Raw genomic sequence first — 17,690 nt, 5'->3', positions numbered from 1 at the left:
ATGTAGAACTTGTTCAGTAAAGTTTTCACATCAGGGGTGAGCAAACTTTTTCAAAAAGGCCAGATAGTAAATATTTGCTGGCCATCTGGCCTTACCCACAAATACTCAATGTTGCCTTTAAAATGCCAAAGCCACCATGTCCTGTATGAAACAAATGAGTATGGCTGTATTCCAATAAAATTTAAATAGCAAACAGCTAGAGGGTTGAATTTAACCCAGAGGCTTAAGCTTCCTGATCACTGCTTTACAATAAGCACAGATCAATGTGCCCTTTATCATCAAACTTCTCCCCATTATCTTTGAACTGATAGTATTTAATTGTAATACAAGATAGGTCTCACAGTGAGACAATAAGGAGAGGGACCACTGAATGAAAGAGAACTAGTAATTTTTCCAACTGTCCCCGGTAAAAAGGAATAAAGAGGGTGACATTCCAAACAACAGTTATTAACATTACTAGGTGCTGCATGTTCTTGAATAGATGTGTGCCTGGCATTCTGGAAATCTTCAATTCATTATCAGGTGAGCCCACCAGCCTTGATAAACTAACCTATGACGAGAAGTAGCAGCCCTATAAGCTGCTCCTTGTTTCTGTATCTCCATTAAGAATTTTCTCAATTTCTAATTCATTCTAAAGTTTGTAAATGATACAATAATCTACTCAAATTTAAAATCCCTTTTAAATATTTTTTTGTATTAGGGTTCAGACCTGCTACAAATTGGAGATTAGCAAATGTATGAAATTAAATAGCATTCTGTTGGCTTATAGTTTGTATGGAGGTGGGATGAGTTTAAAAGTAAACAAGAAATAGTAAACAAAGGACTTTTATGAACTATAAAACCTGATCATATTTTAAGACTTTGAGAGAAATATTCCATTTAACTGAAACTTAAATGTGGCCTACTCACTAAATTAGAGATTAGTTTGATAAAAAAAAGGATAAAACAATTTTTTTTCAAAAATAGTAATTAAAATGATTAGTATTTTTTCATCACAGCAGGTGGACTTTTTGAACAGTTACTTTTTAGTCAGGAGCATAAGTAATCCATTGAAAAATTATTGATTATGCATTTAAGCATGAAAAATATTATAGTAAGTAGCACCCAGAAAATGCAAAATTGAAAGAAGTCTCTTCAAAATATACTAAGGAAAAACAAGATATGTACAAGAATTGACTGAAGTATAATTAACAATAACTCTCAAGACTTACAAACTAGTATTATAAAAACAGCATATGAACATCCTGCTGATTAAAGGTTTTCAAGTTTGAACTCATAAAAATGGAATAGAGCCAACCAATGAAGCAAGAGTGAGACCTGAGGTAAAGCCAGTAATAAATGTGGCTGGAGAACCAAGGGTCTTCAGCCTGCAGAAGTCAGCACAAAGATAAGTTCAAACAAGACATTGTGAGCAAACTGCGAGAAACAGCTCCAGTTGAAGAGCTACAGTGAGTGACAATTGTGGGTGATTCAAACCTACCTTTAATACTTGATCATGTTTCTGTGGCATCTTTTTTCATAAATGTTTAGTATGTCCACTTATTCATCTATTAATTTATCCCATAAATATTTATAAAGTTTTTTCTCAGTGACTGTTGTCATAGCTACCATGACTTAAAGACCATTGCCCAAGACCAAACAGTGATAGCAATGGACTAGGTCAGGCAAGCATACCAGGAAACTTAGCTGGAAGATCAGGTGTGCTCATTCTACTATACCATCATATGTGGCCTTGGCAGGAAAAGACTTTAGTATTGAATCAAATAGGAAAAAAATTACCATATGAAAGGAGAAAACTTGAATATATTCAGAGAAACCTAGGAACAAGGGCCTGGTAACAAGGAAGAAAGAGAACATATCCCCAGGGCCTTTGAACTTTATTATAGCAAGTTGTGCTACTGGTCACAAGTAGATACTGAAACTTTAAACTTTGTGAAGAATTAAATAAAAGAATCCATGTTCATGGATTGGAAATATCAATATTGTAAAGTTGACAGATCTTCCTACCTTGATCTACAGATTCAACAAAATTCCAACAAAAATACTAACAAACTATTTGTGAAGATCAATAAACAGATTTTGAAGTTTATGTGGAAAAGCGATAGACCAAAAAGAGTCAACAAAATGCTAAACAAGAAGAACATAGTTGGAAGACTGACAGTACCCAATATCAAGACTTACTATAGCTTCCTGTCTGGAGTTCTGGCCAAGATGGAGGCATAGGTAGAAACTCTCTGCTTCCTCCCACAACTAAAAGAAGGAAAACAACCAATTTAAAAACAATAAACAACCAGAAGTTCCAGAAAATAAAACTGCATGGAACTCCAACAACCAAGGAGTTAAAGAAACATGCATCCAGACCAGTAGGAGGGATAGAGATGGGCAACCGAGTGGAGAGGATGTGTAGCAAGGTGTCGGACCCCATGGGCAAGGCGGGGCTGGCTGAACAAAAACTAAAGACTCAAAACTAGCTGTAAAATACTGTGGGGGTTGAGACGGCAACAGAAATTCCCAGTCCCACAGGAGAGTTTGTTGGAAAGTGGGGCTAAAGAAGAGCAAGCAAGTGGCATTGTTCCCTCTCTGACCTCTCCTCAACAGACAGTACAACAACGCAGCAAAGAAGATTGCCCCAACCTGGTGAATACCTAAGGCTCTGGCTCTGTACAACATAATAAGTGCACCAAGACAAACAAATATGACCCCAATGAAAGAATAGCTCAAAACTCTGGAAAAAGAGCTAAGTGACAAGGAGATAGACAACCTATCTGATGAAGAGTTCAAAACACTGGTTATCAGGCTGCTCACAGAAGTGATTGAGCTCAGTTGCAAAATGAAAGAAGGAATGAAGACTACACAAAGTGAAATAAAGCAAAATATATAGAGAACCAACAGTGAAAGGAAGAAAACCGTGACTCAGATTAATGATTCAAAACAAAAGGAATAAATAAACATCCCACTGAAACAGAATGAAGAAATAAGAATTCAAAAAGTGAGGACAGGCTTAGGAACCTATGAGGCAACTTAAGCACTCAAACGTTCAAATCATAGGGGTGCCAGGAGGAGTAGAACAAGAGCAATAAATGAAAAACTTACTTGAACAAATAATGAAGGAAAATTTCCCCAATCTGGCAAAGGAATTAGACTTCCAGGAATTCCAGTAAGCTCGGAGAGTCCCAAAGAAATTGGACCCAAGGAGGACCACACCAAGGCACATCATCATTAAGTTAACCAAGATTAAAGACAAAGAGAGGATCTTAAAAGAAGCAAGAGGAAAAGAGAGTTACCCACAAAGGAGTGCCCATAAGGCTATCAGCTGATTTCTCAAAAGAAAGCTTACAGGCAAGAAAAGTTTGGAAAGAAGTATTTGAAGTCATGAAAGGCAAGGACCTACATCCAAGATTACTCTATCCAGCAAAGCTATCATTTAGAATGGAAGAGTAGATAAAGTGCTTCCCAGATAAGGGCAAGTTAAAGGAGTTCATCATCACCAAGCCCTTATTACATGAAATGTTAAAGGGACTTATCTAATAAATAGAAGATCAAAATCTATGAACAATAAAATGACAACGCTCACAACTATCAACAACTGAACCTAAAAAAACAAAAACAAAAACTAAGGCAACACCTGGAACAGGAAAAGAATCAGAGAAATGAACATTACCTACAGGGTTTTCAGTGGGGAGGTGGAGGGGAATCACATTGGGGGGAAGGTACAGGAAATAAGAAGCACAATTGGTAGGTACAAAATAGATGGGGAGAGGTTACGAATAGTATAGGAAACAGAGAAGCCAAATAATTTATATGGACAACCCATAGACATGAACTCAGGCAGTGGGGCGGGGGGGCAGAATGCTGGAAGGGGGATGCAGAGTGGAAGGGATGGAGATAAAGGGGAGAAAAAAATTGAGAAAACTATAATAGCATCATCAATAAAATATACTTAAAAAAGAAAAAAAAGGAACACTTTCTTAATAAGGAAAAAAAGACTTACTATAAAGTTGCAGTAATAAAAACATTATAGCATTGGTGAAAGAGTAGAAATACACACAAAAAAGGAAAAAAACCTAAGAACCCATAAATAGTTCCACACAACTACAAAAAAAATTTGACACAGGTGTAAAGGCAATTAAAAGGAAAGAAAATGATATTTTCTACATATGCTGCTTGAACAATTGGATGTTCATATGCAAAAGAAAAACATGTTAAAATCCTCATACACAGACCTCATACTTTACATAAAAATTATCTCAAAATAGAGTAGAGAGAAATTTAAAATGCAAAACTTTAAATTAAAAAAAAAACAAAGAAAATAACTGTGACCTTGGGTTTGATGATGAGTTTTTAGATACAACGTTAGAGTCAGAAATATTTTTAAAAAATTGGTAAGTTAAACTTCATTAAAATTTAAAAATGTTTTGTCCTTAAAAGATAAGAATGAAAAGACAAATCACTGAGAGAAAATATGTGGAAAGCACATATCTGATAAATGATTTGTACCAAAATCATAAAAATTTTCTTTTTTTCTTTATTTTTATTATTGGCACAATTATCAATGTCCCTATTTTTCTCTCCTTTTCCCACCTCCACCCAACACTCACTCTTCCTTTCCTCTGGCTATCACCACACTGCAGTCTGTGTCCATGGCTTATGCATATGTACCCCTTGGCTAATCGCACAAACAGCCCAATTTAAGAAAAAAATCTAAATAGAAACTTCACCAAAGAAGATATAAAAATAGCAAACAAATATGTGGAAAGATCTTCAACATTATTTGTCATCATGAAATTGCAAATGAAAATACCATTGAAATCATATCTCTACACATCTATTAAAATGATTAATTTTTTTTAATTACAATACTAACGGCTGACCATGATGTGGAAAACCAGAAAGTCTCATTTATTTCTGGTAGGAATACAAAAGGGTATAGTGACTTTGGAAGACAGTTTCAAAAAGCTAAATGAACAGTTGTACAATCTAATCACACCATTGCACCCTTAGTTATCCAACTGGTTTGAAAATGTTTACACAAAAACCTGCATGAAAAAATCTATAGACATTCTGTACATAATATCCAAAAACTTGAAGCAACCAGTAAATCTTTCAATAGGTGAATGGAAAAACAAACTGTGATACATCTTTTGAAAAACAGTAAAAAAAAAAAAGACTTTATTTAAAATGGACTTAGGAAGCTATGAACATTAGCTCTCATGTGCTGCGACCCTCCTGGAGTGGAGATCCCTGACTGGGGACAAGGGGAGACTGAGAAAAACACAAAACAGATAGTTTAAGGAAAAGTGGGGGCCAGGTGGGACATTGTCCTCCTGTGGAGAGACAATGAGCCCTGAACATGGTATCTGTGTTTATTTTATAGGGGTTGGTTAGGTACAGCTCAAGGATGTTTTGCAAACTTATGGAGATGGTGCAGGCACAGATTGCTCCCTTCCCAGGCTATCTAACTGACACATATGTCTTCTGCAAAAGTTACTGTCACATGCAGCTGAAGCTTGAGGTTATCTTGTCTCCTGTTCAACCCCCTCGGGTTCCAGTTGTCCTCAGCTGCTGGCTTGATCCTCTTAGCAGATGCAAGCAGTTAAGTGCAGCTTTGTTAAGTACTCAACTTTGGCTATGACACCAGCCTTCACCATCCCCCACACTCATGTATATGCCACTCATTGCAGCTTACTTTACATAACCAGCAGGAGGAAGTTTACTTTGCATACCTCAACAGGAAGAAAACATTTTACTCTTGCCCAGAAACAACTCAGCCAATGAGAACCCACCACAACCAAACTCTCACTCCGAATAAATGTTTGTTCAGAGCTGTCTCCCCCAACTTTCTACCATCCTATATAAAAGAATGCTACCCAGCTTTACTCTTGAAACTTGCATATGGTTCACCATAATTTTCATGTCGCAAATTGCAATTCCTCTATTATTACCAATACACTTGATTTTCTTGGCTAAATTGCTTATGTTTTTATTTTACAAGTTTGCAATGCTGACAGTGGAATACTACTCAATAATAAAAGGAAATGAGCTGCCAAGCCATGCAAAGCCATTCTTAAAAAGTTTTATAATATGTGTCTCTTATTATACAACATTCTGAAACCATAGAGGCAGTGAAAAGATTCCCAGATTCTAGTTTTTAGAGCTAGAGAGCATAGATTTTTTTGTTTGTTTGTTCATTTGTTTCCTTTTTAGTATATAAAACTGTAATGGTAGATATGTGACACTTTGCATGACATTAACCCATATAATTTTACAGCACAATGATGAAACAATGTGTAAAAAATCTTTGAATAAGAGAATTCTAAGATGGAATTCAGAATACTATCATTAAAAAAATCTATTTTAAAAGTGTATGAAAAAATCAATGAAAGGGATAAAGGAAGAAGGTGCTGACCTTAAGTACTTATTAAAATTAGTATGGTTTATAAGAATAGAGGCAAAAGAAATTTCACTTAAGAACAATATTTTAGGCAACTTCCTGCCAATATGGAGGCATAGGTAGATACCTTTGCATCCTCGCACAATGAAAAGGACAACAACAAATTTAAAAACAAAAATAATCAGAACTGCCATAAAATCAAACTGTATGAAAGTCTGACAACCAAGGAGTCAAAGAGGAAACATTCATTCAGACTGGTAGGAGGGGAACACATAGGCAACTAGGGCAGAGAGGATACACGGCAAGGTGGTGGCGTAACAGGGTGCAGCCAAGGGGGGCCCCAAATAGGGACTTGTAATGGTGTCCAGAACTCAGGGTGTCCAGGAAATATTAGAAAAAAATATATAGGATGTCCCTACCCCCACAAGTCTGAGCTGGGGGATGGGACACATGGAACAGAGCCATTGAGAGCTGTTTTGTACAGCAACAGCTTTGCAGGTAACTGCTGGCATAGTCATTTAACATATCTATAAACTTTAACTGGTTTCATGGATATGTAAAATAGCTGTGGCCATGCTTTTAGCCTGGGGGATGGAAGTGACCTCCACCCAAGATGTAACTGGGAGGCAACTCCCCCTGGTTCAGTGCCTGCGTGAAAACTTGGAGATGATTGGCTCCTTGCCATGGGGCCACACCTGCCTGGACTTACTATGGCAGCCCAGTAAAGCTGGATGAATATGGGAATGCTGGTAGGTGTAACTGATTGTGGGAGGAGTTGGAAATGGGGCTTCAGAGGAAGATTGGTACTGGAATTTAAACCCAGGCATGGCAGCAATGCCAGGTTGGGACCACATGTTTTGGCGAGAGTCAGGACCACATGGCTTTGGGGTGCTCCCTTTTGCCATGTGGCTTAGGAATCAGGAGAGACTTTGCCTGGAAGAAAGGGGTTGAAAGGACTCACTGGTGGGCCATGAGAAAATGCCACATGGCTCTGGATTAACTGGAGATCACTGCAGTGACACAGCTGATGGTGCCGGAAATGAGGGGCTGCCTGAATCATAGACTTATACTTCTTTTCCTGAGATACAGTACCCTGGACTGGGCAGAGGGAGAAAGAAGGCCTGTGTGCATCTGTGGGTATTCTAAAGGACTTTAGTATTTTAATGAAGGCATTAAGTCATTACTCTAAGTCTGTATAACTTTTAAATAAAAAATTCCTTTCCTTTTTACCAATCTCTAGCATTGAGAGATATCTTTCCTCTGGCAGCAGGCAAGGTGAACCTAGTGGGGGGGAACCCCGGAGAAGAAGGGGGTTCCTTTCAGTAATAGTATATCATTCACGCCCCCTCCCAATCTGTTCTGTAACAGTGGCTGGAGGACAGGGTGGGTGGGGTGAGGCGGCAACTGGAAGATCCAGCAGTCCTACATTTACATGTGGATAAACTGGGAATAACAAATGGGGAGAGAGACATACCCTACGACCCAGGGCTCCAGTGCAGCACTAAATCCTCAAAACCTCTGGGTGGAAAAACTCTCAGCCTCACAGGAGATTTCATTTGGAGAGACCCACAGGATCCTAGAATGTACACAAACCTACCCACTCACCCAGGAGTGAGCACCAAAAGGGCCCCATTTGCTCGGGGGTATCAGGGGAAGTGACTGAAAACCAGCCAAGAGCTGAGCAAGCACCATTGTTCCCTCTCTGACCCCTCCCCCACATACAATGCCACGACACAGCAAAATGGGTTGCCTCTCCCTGACAAATATCTAGAGCTCTGCTGCTTACAATGTAACAGGTGTGCCAAGACAAAGAAGTATGGCCCAAGTGAAAGAACAGATCAAAACTCTAGAAGAAGAACTAAGGGACAAGGAGACAGCCAACCTATCAGATGCACAGTTCAAAATACTGGTAATCAGGATGCTCACAGAAATGGTTGAGCACAGTCACACAATAGAGGAAAAAATGAAGGCTATGCAAAGTGAAATAAAGAGAAATATACAGGAAACCAACAGTGAAGGAAAGGAAACTGAAGGAAGGAAAACAAACAGATCAACAGTTTGGAGCAGAAGGAAGAAATAAACAGTCAACCAGGAGAGAATGAAGAAACAAGAATTCAAAAAAATGAGGAGAGGCTTAGGAACCTGCAGGACAACTTTAAATATTCCAACATCTGAATCAGAGGTGTCAGAAAGAGAAGAGGAAAAATAAGAAATTGAAAACTCATTTGGCAAAATAATGAAGAACTTCCCCAATCTGGCAAAGGAAATAGACTTCCAGGAAGTCCACAAAGTTCAGAGAACCCCAAAGAAGCTGGACCCGAGGAAGCACACACCAAGGTACATCATAATTACATTATGCAAGATTAAAGATAAAGAGAGAATCTGAAATGCAACAAGAGAAAAGGAGACAGTTACCTACAAAGAAGTTCCCTTAAGACTCAGCTGATTTCTCAAAAGAAACCTTAGAGGCAAGAAAAGGTTGGAAAGAAGTATTCCAAGTCATGAAGAGCAAGGACCTATATCCAAGATTACTCTGTCCAGCAAAGCTATCATTTAGAATGGAAGGGCAGATAAAGTGCTTCCCAGATAAGGTCAAGTTAAAGCAGTTCATTATCATTGTGTTGTAACTGTTCCAGGCCTGGCAGGTTCGTGGTATGTGTGTATATGGAAAATTTTCACGGAGCCATTGGGATGCCTCGCATGCCTTTATTCATGGATGGGCAAGCCATAGAGGCTGCAAGCTGCGTGTCTATCTTGCATGTCTCTGTGTGGCACACATCATGGCTCTTGCTCCCTAGAGTGGCACCCATCATGGCACCCAGCAGGGAGTCCATACTTGTTTAAGTACTAGAGGTGAACAATGCCAGCAAGATGCCAGAAATTATATAGCATAACATAATTCTGTGCATGCGAGCCCACTTCATGTTATGGGAATAGTTTATCGGACGAAGTCTCAAGGCTATGAGAACACTGGTTATCAGGCCTCTCCAAGGCTATGTGGAGACTTGTGGAGTGTGAATACTGCTTCCCTTAGCTACACAGACACTTGGGTGAGGAAGCCAGACTGCCTCCAATTACCCTACAACCATCAAGCCCTTATTATATGAAATGTTAAAGGGACCTATCTAAGAAAAATAAGATGATCAAAACTATGAATAGTAAAATGACAACAAACTCACAACTATCACCAACAGAACCAAAAAACAAAAACAAAACCAAAAACAAACTAAGCAAAAGATTAGAACAGGAACAGAACCATGGAAATAGAGATCATATGGAGGGTTATCAATGTGGAAGGGGCTGGGGGAGAATGGAGGAAAAGCTACAGGGAATAAGAAGCATAAATAGTAGGTACAAAATAGACAGGAGGAGGTTAAAAATAGTATAAGAAATGGAGAAGCCAAACAATTTATATGTACAACACATGGACATCAACTAAGGGCAAGGAGATGCTTTTGGAGCGGGGTGCATTGCAGTGGGGAATAAAGGGGGAAAAATGGGACAACTATAATAGCATAATCAATAAAATATACTTAAAAAAACCTATAATTTAGGAAGTTGGCAGTGAGATAGGTGAGAGCTGAACGAACTTGCTGGTGCACCCAACTGGGACACCTAGCCGATCCTCTGAAAAGCAGAATGAACAGCCAGCAGAATTACAGCTGAAATGAAGTGAAGTTTGGAAGCTAAAAGTTCCAGAGGATGCTTAAAAAGAGACAGTAAGGAGATTTTGTAGGCTGACAGGAAAGTCCCCAGGCCTTGCACCAGAGACTGTGGCTGCCACAGGAGCATTGGAGGGGAACCTGTCAGTGGTTGAACCTTAGTGGCCCCCTACCCTTCCTGAGCTGGGAAGCCACATACCCTTGCCAGGTGAGACCTGGAGGGGGATAAAGAGGCAGTGAGAGACACACAGCTGATGGTGTAACCCCTCTGGGCTGAAGGTCAGAGGCTGGAAGAATACAAGAGAAATTTTGGAGCTGGGTGACACCAGGAGCTGGGAGAAGTGATGGACCATGACTGGCTGTGACCCAGATAGGCTCTGGAATGGTCAGAAAGTTAGTCTGTGTGGAAAGGAGGGTGCTTGTTAGAATCAGCAAGCCACACCCAAGGGGACTTCTCTCAAAAGAGGATCTCAGCCACTGTGCTAGAACTTCCTGCACAGAGACCTCAGGGTCCTTAGTCATGCAGCAGCCAGACCAGAGAAGAGGGAGGAGTGGGGGCATAATTTGCTCCCACTCAGGGCCCTCACATCAAAGGGGAGCAACAGAGGCTTGGAGGGGTAGCAGCACCCAGAGAGACTTCTTTCAATAGGGGAAATGAGCTGCCTTGTAGGAACTTCCCATGCTGGTGCAGTGCCCAGGCCAACAAAGAGGGAGGAGAGGGGGCACAAATGCTCCCTTAGTGCACTTCACTTACTGATCAAGGGGTTGCAGAAATGAGGTGGATTTTCAGCTTGGTACATATGAAGCAGGTGCAGCCAAGAGGAGGGCCCCAAGAAGGGATTTGTGATGGGGTCCAGGACTTGGGGTGTCCAGGAAATATTAGAAAAATGTATGTAGGATGTCCTCACCCCTACAAGCCTGAGCCAGGGGGGATGGGACACATGGAACAGGGCCATTCAGAGCTGTTTTGGGTAGCAACAGCTTTGCAGCTAACCCCTGGCATAGTCATTTAACATATCTATAACATTTAACTGGTCTCATAGATATGTTAAATAGCTGTGGCCCTGCTTTGAGCCAGGGAGATGGGAGTGACTTCCACCCACGATGGGACTGGGAAGCAACTCCCCCTGGTTACAGGGCCTGTGTGAGAGCTTGGAGATGATTGGCTCCACGCCATGGGGCCACATCTGCCCAGACTTACTATGGCAGCCCAGTAAAGCTGGAAGAATATGGGGATGCTGGCAGGTGTAGCTGACTGTAGGAGGAGTCGGAAATGGGGCTGCAAAGGAAGATGGGCACTGGGATTTAAACCTCGGCGCGGCAGCCTTAGAAGGGGGGAGGACCACAAGGTTTTGGGGGAGAAAGGAGGAGACCACGCGGCTCTGAAGGAAGGAGTAGACCACGCGGCTCCGAAGTAACTGGGAGAACCACGAGGTTCTGAAGCAAGTAGATAGATAAAGGTCCATGTGGTTCTGAAGTAAAAGAGGAGAATACCACGAGGTTCTGAGGGGAAAGAAAGAGGGCCAGGATCAGGCAGCTTAGGTGAAGTAAAGAGAGGACCATGCGGTTCTGAAGGGAAAGGAAGAGGACCACGAGGTTTTGGAGTGCTTCTTTTTGCCACTCGGCTTAGGCAGCAGGAGAGACTTTGCAGCCATAGAGACACGGGAGAGAGGACTCTTGCTGGTGGGCCATGAGAAGGTGCCACATGCTTTGGATTTACTGGAGATTGCAGCAGCCACACAGCTGATGGTGCCGGGAGCCTGAATCACGGACTTCTACTTCTTTTCCTGAGACACGGTACCCCAGACTGGGCACAGGGAGAGGGAAGGACTGTGCATCTGTGGGTATTCTAGAGGACTTTAGTATCTTATTGAAGACATTAAGTCATTACTCTAAGATTGTGTAACTTTTAAATAAACAATTCCTTTCCTTTTCACCAGTCTCTGGAATTGAGAGACGTCTTTCCTCTGGTGGAAACCTAGCAGGTGGGCGTGGAGGAAGGAACCTCCAGAGACAGAAAGGGGGAATCCTTTCTGTAATAACTTATCGTGAACCACCCCCTGCCCTGCTCTGTAACACATATGCGAAAAGTGGACAGTGCCAATGCTGGCCCCACAGCCCTCAGAGGGTGTGGGCTGTAAACTGGGCATCTACGATTAGATTATTGTAGACCAGACAGAGAGCCACAGGAAAGGAAAAACAAACGGAGATCAGCCCCCTTCTGCCTGTAGGCTCCAGGAAGACCTGAAAAACTAGCTTGGCAGGTTTAAAATCAGCAGGTGTTTCCCTCCCCCACCAAGAGTAATACAGTAAGACCGGGAGCTGTGAGAAAACCAGAGATGGATCCAGAAATAATTCAGAAGATGAACAATAGCTGAGTCAAATTTCAGTTTGATGCCCTTCAGAACTTGCATGTTTTTTTTTATTTCTCTTCTTTCTGTTTAAAAAACTTTTTTGTTTATTTCTTTGATTTCATTGCTTGATTTGTTTTCTTGATTCACCCTTTCACATCTCATTTAACTTTGCTTTGTTTACTGCACTCATATTCCAACAAGACACTAGTCTTGGTATTTGTTTTTATTCTTTTTATTCAGATTATATATTTCTTATCGTACAATTGTTATTCCAAATCCCACACAGGGCCCTTCCCTGGTCTTAAACCATTTTGCCATCTTCCTGAGCTTTATGACTGTAGAGGTTAACTTTATTTTCTCACACACTATGGCCAAGCTTTTATCCCTTACTCTCACTATTTCTCCTTCATCTAACCTCACACAAATGCTCTGCTTTCTAAAATAATCTTACATTATTCTTCCCTTCTAATAAGAGTCTTATCTCTTTTTCAACTTTTAGAAAAAGTGGCTAGGTGGACCTTGGCTAGTTTGGCTCAGTGGTTGAGTGCCAGCCTGTGAATAAAAGGGTTGCTGGTTCAATTCCTAGTCTAGGGCACATGCCCAGGTCCCCAATAGGGGGAATGTGAGAGGCAACCATACACTGATGTTTCTCTCTTTCTCTCTTTTTCCCACACTTCCCCTCTCTAAAAAAATAAATAAATAAAATATTTTTTAAAAAGTGGATAGTAGGGTGAAATATCATGGTTATAGCTGCACTTCTCCAAAGGATCTCCTATTTGTTCACTACTTGTTAGTACTTTAAATCCTATAGAATACTTTTCCATTCTCTTACTCCATTTCACTTTTGCCCTATCCCTGATCAACTGAGTAAGAAATTTTATCTCATTGTTTCCTCTCTCCCTTTTTATTTCTCTTTCTTTTATACCCCCTCTCAACTTGAGCTTTATTCCTTACTCTTATTACTTTGCTTCCCTAATCCTCTCAAAATCATTTTTCTTTACTGTAGACACCTTATATTCACTTTTTGATTTTCTACAATGTTTTTATTCTTGTTTCACCTTTATTAAATTTCATTCAACTGTCATTGTTATCAACCCTGCTGTGGGTTTTCTGCAATTTTGCTCCAGTTGGTCCAGTAGCTTTTCTTCTTTTCTTTGATTTTTATTTTTTTATATTTTATTATTGTTCAAGTACAGTTGTCTGCATTTTCACCCCACCATTCCCCACCTTTGTGACAGCATGGAAGAGACTGGAGAGCATTATGCTAAGTGAAATAAGCCCGGTGGTAAAAGACAAATACCATATGATCTCACCTTTAAGTGAAACCTAACCAACAAAACAATCAACCAAAATATAAACAGAGACATTGAAACTAAGAACAAACTGACAGTAACCAGAGGGGAGGTGGGGGGAATAATTAGGGGATAGAGAAGGGTTTCCAGGAATAAGTATAAAGGACACATGGACAAAACCAAGGCAAGGTCAGATCAGGGGAGGGAGGTGGGGATGGCTTTTCAATTTTACTTCAAACTTCATACTATATTCATCCCTCTTCTTACTCCACTGTTCCCATTACCTTTTTGTGTTTTACTTACATTGTTAATTTTCCTCTCTCCCTTTCTCTACCTCAGTGCTACCCCAACTCTTATCAATTCTCTTCCCTCTTACACACATTTACCCCTCTTTTCTCACATTCCTTTGTCATATCATATAATAACCATAATCCCTCTTCACATTCATTAATCATATTTCTACTGCAGTTGAGACTGCTTATGAGGTAGGGATGTTCTTTTCGCTGGAATAATTTTGGTTGTTTGGTAATACTGCTTTGTTAACCAACACCTGTACAACAGCATACAAGACAAGGTGGGAATTGTGAATACCAGCAAATCTGCTGGAGGGGAGAACCCACTAACAAGTAAGCTACCAACAGGTAAAGCACAAGTACAACAAGACAGCCCACAGAAATGGAAGAAAGGGCAATCCTAGAGCTTCCAGACAAAGAGATCACAGAGATTGCACCAATGAGTCCCATGGAACCCCAACTACAGAAGTTCACACATACAAAAAGACCTGTCAAAGCAGAGCATCTGGAATTGCAAAAAGAAACAAAAAGAGTCACCTAAAATAGGGAGACAAAGAAAGATATCACAATTGAAGGGAAAGGAAAACTGCCCAGTAAAAGAGCTAATGAAATGAAAGCGAGCAAATTATCAGGAATAGAATTCAAAATAATGGTTACAAGGATGCTCAAGGAATTCAGTGAAAACTACAAGAAACTGAGTGGGAACTGCAAAAGCATGAAAAAGCAAATAGAAACTCTAAGCAAGAACCAGGAAGAAATGAATAATACAATATGGGAAATAAAATTTTAAAAAACTTGAAGGAATTTCAAGCAGGCTGGATGAAGCAGAGGGATGAATTAGTGAACTGGAAGACAAAGTAGAAAGAAATACTCAGATAAAAGAGCAACACAAAGAAAAAAGACTACAAAACAATGAAGATAACTTAAGGGAAGAGCAGGACAACATGAAAGGCAACAACATTTGAATCATACAAAAAAGAAGGAGAAGAAAAGGAACAAGGGATAGAAAACTTGTTTGAAAAAACAATGACAGAAAACTTCCCTAACCTGGAGAGGGGAAAATCTGCACAAGCTCAGGAAGCACAGAGGACCCCAATCAAGATAAACCTAAAAAGGCCTATTCCAAGACACATCATAGTTAAAGTGCCAAATGTTAAAGAAAAGCAAAGAATCTTAAAGGCAACAAGGCAGAAATAAGAAGTAACATATAAGGGATCTCTGAAAAGACTAGCAGCTGATTTCTCAACAGAATCACTACAAGCCAGAAGGGAATGGGCAGAAATATTCCAAGTAATGAAAAGCAAAGGCTTGCAACCAAGTCTACTCAACCCAGAAAAGCTCTCAAGTAAAATGAAAGGCAAAATAAGGACTTCCCAAGAGAAAAAGGGGTGAGCTAAAATATGCTAAAGAAACTGCTTTAAGAAAAGGAAGAAAAAGAGTGAGAGAGAGAGGAGCACAGGTACAAAGGGGATAAAAGGGCAATGAATAAGTGCCTATCAATAATAACCTTAAATGTAAATATATTAAATACTCCAATGAATGGGTTAATAATGAGATCAAGGAAGAAATCAAAACATTTTGGGAAACAAATGAAAATTAAAACACGACAGTCCAAAACTTATGGGAAACAGTGAAAGCAGTCTTGAGAGGGAAGTTCATAGCAGTTCAAGCCTGCCTAAAAAAAATAGAAACATTTCAAATAAACAACCTACCCCTACATATAAAGAACTGGAGGAACAACAACAAACAAAGCCCAGAGTGAGCAGAAGGAAGGAAATAACCAAGATCAGAAGAGAATTAAACAACATAGACAATAAAAGAACAATTCAAAGGATCAATAAAAGGAGGAGCTGTGGTTTTTTTTGAAAAGATAAACAAAATTGACAAGCTTTTAAGCAGACTCATCAAGAAAAAAAGGGAGAGGACCCAAGTAAATAAAATCAGAAATGAAAGAGGAGAGATTACAACTGATGACACAGAAATACAAAGGATTATCAAAAATAACTACAAACAAGTAAATGCCAAGAAATTTGAAAACTTGGGTATAATGAACAAACTTCTAGAAAAATATACTCTTCCAAAACATAATAGTTAAAGCAGTAGAAAGCCTGAATAGAGTGGTAACAGCTATTGAAGCAGTAATCAAAAAATACTCGGCACACAAATGCCCTGGACCATAAGCTTTCATAGAAGAATTTACAAAACATTTAAGGAAGAGCTATTGCTTATCCTTCTCAGATTATTCAGAAAAATCCTAGAAGAGGGAAGATTCCCAAACAGTTTTTTTGAAGTCAACATCATCCTAATCCCAAAATCAGATGAATACACAACAAAGAAAAAAACTACAGACAAATAGCACTAATGAATACAGATGCTAAAAACTTCAACAAAATATTGGCAAACAAAATCCAGTAATACCTTAAAAAGATCATACAACATGATCAAGTGGGATTAATTTCAGTAATGCAAGGATGGTACAATATTCACAAATCAAAAAACATAATACCTCGCATAAATACAGGAAAGACAAAAACCACATTATCATATCAATAGATGCAGAAAAATACTTTGATAAAGTACAGCACCAATTTCTGATAAAAAACACTCAGCAAAGTGGGAGTAGAGGTCACAAATCTCAATATAATAAAAGCCATACACAAGAAACCTACAGCTAACATCATACTCAACGGGAGAAAACTAAAACCTTCCCCACTAAGATCATTAACAAGAACATTTTGGCTGATTCCACTTTTGCTGATTCTATTAAACACAATATTGGAAGTTTTAGCCACAGAGATCAGACAAAAAAAGATGTAAAAGACATCCAAATTGGAAAGTAGGAAGCAAAACTGTCATTGTTTGCAGATGACATGATAGTATACATAGAAAACCCTATAGACTCCACCAAAAAATACTCAACTTAATAAGTGGATTTCAGAAAACAACAAGATACAATGCCATCACTCAGAAATCAAAGATATTTTTGTATACCAAGAACAATATATCAGAAAGGGAAATCAAGGGAAAATCCCATTTACTATAGCAACAAGAAAAATAAAGTACCTAGAAATAAATCTCACCAAGGAGTTAATCGACCTGTACTCAGAAAACTACACAATAAAGAAAGAAATTAAGAAACACACAAACAAATGGAAGCATAGACTGTGTTCATGGTTGGGAAGAAATAACATCATTAAAATGTCCATGTTGCCCAAAGCAATTCATAGATTCAATACAATCCCTATTAAAATACCAATGACATATTTCACAGATATAGAAAGAACATTTAAAAATTGTATATGAAACCATAAATAACCCCAAATAGATGCAGCAATTTTAAGAAAGGAGAACAAAGCAGGAGGGATCACAACACCTGATATCAAACTATATTACAAGGCCACTATCATCAAAACAGTCCAGTACGGGCATAAGAAAAAACACATAGAGCAATGGAACAAAATAGAAAGCCCAGAAATTAACCCATGTCTCTATGGTCAATTAATATTTGACAAAGGGGGAAGGAGTATTAAATGTAGTAAAAATAGTCTCTTCAATAAATGGTGTTGGGAGATCTGGACAGCTGAATGCAAAAAAAAATGAAACTCAACCACCAACTTACACCATACACCAAAATAAATTCAAGATGATAAAATACTTAAATAGAAGTTCTGACACCATAAAAGACTTAGAGGAGAACA

This window comes from Desmodus rotundus, chromosome 5 (assembly GCF_022682495.2).
Source record: "Desmodus rotundus isolate HL8 chromosome 5, HLdesRot8A.1, whole genome shotgun sequence".
NCBI lineage: Eukaryota > Metazoa > Chordata > Mammalia > Chiroptera > Phyllostomidae > Desmodus > Desmodus rotundus.
The sequence above is the reverse complement of the archived record's forward strand: the minus strand, read 5'-3'. Positions refer to the sequence as shown.